The following is a 3,926-nucleotide window of genomic DNA, read 5'->3' on the forward strand; positions in this document are numbered from 1 at the left end:
AAGAGCACATCCGGGACTTGCCAGTTCTTGAGAAGGTCTCTGGTGTCTTGGGCTTCAAAGAAGCAAAATTCAGTAGCTCTTTCTACCGCCGAAGCCGAGTATATTGCCGCAGGCCATTGTTGCGCGCAATTGCTTTGGATGAGGCAAACCCTTAGGGACTATGGTTACAAATTAACCAAAGTTCCTCTTCTATGTGATAATGAGAGTGCAATCCACATGGCGGATAATCCCGTTGAACATAGCCGCACTAAACACATAGCCATTCGGTATCATTTTCTAAGGGATCACCAACAAAAGGGGGATATAGAGATTGCATATATTAACACCAAAGAACAATTAGCTTATATCTTTACCAAGCCACTAGATGAACAAACATTTAACAAACTTAGGCATGAGCTAAATATTCTTGATTCTCGGAATTTCTTTTGATGTTTTGCACACATAGCTCAGTAATATACCTTTGATCATGTCTCTTTTATATGCTATGACTAATGTGTTTTCAAGTGTATTTCAAACCAAGTCATAGATTGAAAGGGAATTGGAGTCTTCGGCGAAGACAAAGGCTTCCACTCCACTCCATCAAATTACTCATCCTTCACCGTCGCTCCGAGCAACTCTCCAACTTTGGTATAATCTTCACTCATATGTTATTTACCATAGGGAGAGAAAGTAATAAGGGTTTATATTTCACTCAAGTATCCGTTTTTGGCGATTCATGCCAAAGGGGGAGAAAGTATTAGCCCAAAGCAAAAGGGCCGCACCACCACCAATTTTCAAAAATTTGAGTTAAGAAAAGATTTTTCAATTAATGATTTTTCAATTGGTATCTTATTTGTGATATAATTTCAAATTGGTATACCCCCTTCAAAATTAATATCTAAAACCCTCTTGAACACTAAGAGGAGGATTTCATTAAGGGGGAGTTTTGTTTAGTCAAAGGAAAAGCATTTGAAACAGGGGGAGAAAATTTCAAATCTTGAAAATGCTTCTCAAAATCTTATTCATATACCTTTGACTATTTGCAAGAGACTTTGAAAAAGAATTTCCAAAACATTTGCAAAAACAAAACAAGTGGTGCAAGCGTGGTCCAAAATGTTAAATATGAATAAAGCATCCATACCATATGAAATAAATATTGGTTTAATTCCAAGTAACCTTTGCACTTACATTATACAAACTAGTTCAATACTGCACTTATATATTTGCTTTGGTTTGTGTTGGCATCAATCACCAAAAAGGGGGAGATTGAAAGGGAAATAGGCTTACATCTTTTTCCTAAATGATTTTGGTGGTTGAATTGCCCAACACAAATAATTGGACTAACTAGTTTGCTCTAGATTATATGTTCTACAGATGCCAAAGGTTCATCTACAAACTATACTAAATCGACTGTCCGGAATACCGTAGATTATTCCGGACAGGAGAAGCTTTTCGGAAAAACAGGCCAAGCGTGGACCGTCCGGGCCTTTGAGGCGGACCGTCCGCGACACCTAAATGACCCTCAGACGTAACCAATGCGAAAACACATGTCTCTACTGCGGACCATCCGATGGAAGAGCAAGCACCGTCCGAGACCACGCGCGGACCGTCCGCCTTAGGTGCGGACCGTCCGGTAGGTGAGGAACCGAAAAACCCGAAGGTGACGGGTTCGGTAAAATGAATTATAGCATCCTCGCGGACCGTCCGGGGTGCACGACCGGACCGTCCGTGACTGCCTTTATCTGACATCTGACGTCGCATTAAATGCAATATAGCCGTTGATATAGCTGTTACTGCTGACCGTTACGTTTTCAGCCGTTGATCTGTAGGGGCGGACCGTCCGGACCAGGGGCGCGGACCGTCCGCGGTCGGCAGAAAGGAGCAACGACTAGGAAGTGGTTGGTGGCTATAAATACAACCCCAACCACCTCCATTCACTACACCCAAGCATTCCAACCTTCAACATTCAATACAAGAGCTAGCAATCCATTCCAAGACACAATCAAAGCCTCCAATCTCTCCAAGTTCCACAATTGAGACAAGTGATCATTAGTGATTAGTGACTTGAGAGAGAGAGAGAGTGATCCGTGTGTTATTTGTCGCTCTTGTCGCTTGGCTTTTGCAATCGTGTTTTCTTCCTTCCCATTCTTATTCTCAAGGCACTTGTAAAAGCAAGAGACACTAAGTTTGTAGTGGTCCTTGTGGGGTCTAAGTGACCCGTTTGATTAAGGAGAAAGCTCACTCGGTCTAAGTGACCGTTTGAGAGAGGGAAAGGGTTGAAAGAGACCCGGTCTTTGTGACCACCTCAACGGGGAGTAGGTTTGCAAGAACCGAACCTCGGTAAAACAAATCATCGTGTCACTCTCGCTATTTGCTTGTGATTTGTTTTTCACCCTCTCTTTCGGACTCGATTATATTTCTAACGCTAACCCCGGCTTGTAGTTGTGCTTAAAGTTTGTAAATTTCAGATTCGCCCTATTCACCCCCCTCTAGGCGACTTTCAATTGGTATTAGAGCCTGGTGCTTCATTAGAGCTTAACCGCTCGAAGTGATGTCGGGAGATCACGCCAAGAAGATGGTGACCAGCGGTGAGAAGTCCGCTACAAGCCACGGGAAGGCTCCATCGAGGGAGTCCGCCAACAAGAAGAAGGATGGTCTCCTTCACGCATTCGATTGCACAAAAGTGGCGAGAAGAAGAAGAAAATGAAGAAGGTGGTCTACTACGAGACCGACTCTTCCTCGCCCTCTACATCTGGATCCGACACCGCGTCCGTCACTTCTAAGCGCCAAGAGCGCAAGAAGTATAGTAAGATCCCCTATGCTATCCTTGCATTCCTAAGCATACTCCATTACTTTCCGTCCCACTAGGCAAACCACCAACATTTGACGGTGAATATTATTCTAGGTGGAGTGATATGATGAGATATCACCTAACCTCACTCCACAAAAGCATATGGGATGTTGTTGAGTTTGGTGTACAGGTACCATCCGTAGTGAACCAAGTGCGCAACCTCGGGAGCAAAAAATGGGATGACCATGAAATGGTCAAGGTTATTCTTAGATCACTCGTTTTTCTTAACCCTACACAAGTACAATTAATACGTGGTGATCCTAGATACACACTAATGTCTCCCGAGGAAGTAATAGAAAAATTTGTGAGTTTTGAATTGATGATCAAAGGCTCAAAGAAAATCATCGAGCAAGATGGCCCCTCCACGCCCGAATCACAACCGGTCGCATTCAAGGCGACGGAGGAGAAGAAGGATGAGTCTACATCAAGTAGACTCCCCATCAACGCCTCCAAGCTCGACAACGAGGAAATGGCACTCATCATCAGTGGCAGTCGATTCATCTTGACTACCATCGACCTCTATATCCTCATCGGTATCCTCATATGATATTTTTTGGAAACAATGAGTAAGACATATGTATTTATATAAGCATTGGTATTATAAAAAGATTGAAATTAGTACATTGCCCAGAGAATAGGTATCCCTCGTTCTCATCAGCATCGTCTTCAAATACGACACCGTCATCGTCATCAACTGGAACGTGAAAATACAAGCCACATAAAATACAAGGGCATTCAGGATAACAGGGTGGGGAAAATATGTAACCTGAATAAAGATTCTTAACAATTACCATTGGAAATGACCCTTGGCTTCGACTGGGTATGATCCACCCCACTTCCTTGTTCGGTCATACTTGCACTCTCATTTGTTGCCACGATAGCACCATGACATTGATTCCTACATTGTACTGATGGAAACACACGTTTAGTCGGACTACACGCCAACAAGGGTCATGCTGCATCCATTTAAGATAGGATAGTAATCATTATTTCCAAGTCATCCGATCAATCGAGAGTGGTCACGATTAATCGTCCAAGTCGGTCAGCCAAAATGACCGACAACTCGTCTGACTTGAAAACAATGATAGTAATTACC

Source organism: Zea mays, chromosome 1, assembly GCF_902167145.1.
Source record: "Zea mays cultivar B73 chromosome 1, Zm-B73-REFERENCE-NAM-5.0, whole genome shotgun sequence".
NCBI lineage: Eukaryota > Viridiplantae > Streptophyta > Magnoliopsida > Poales > Poaceae > Zea > Zea mays.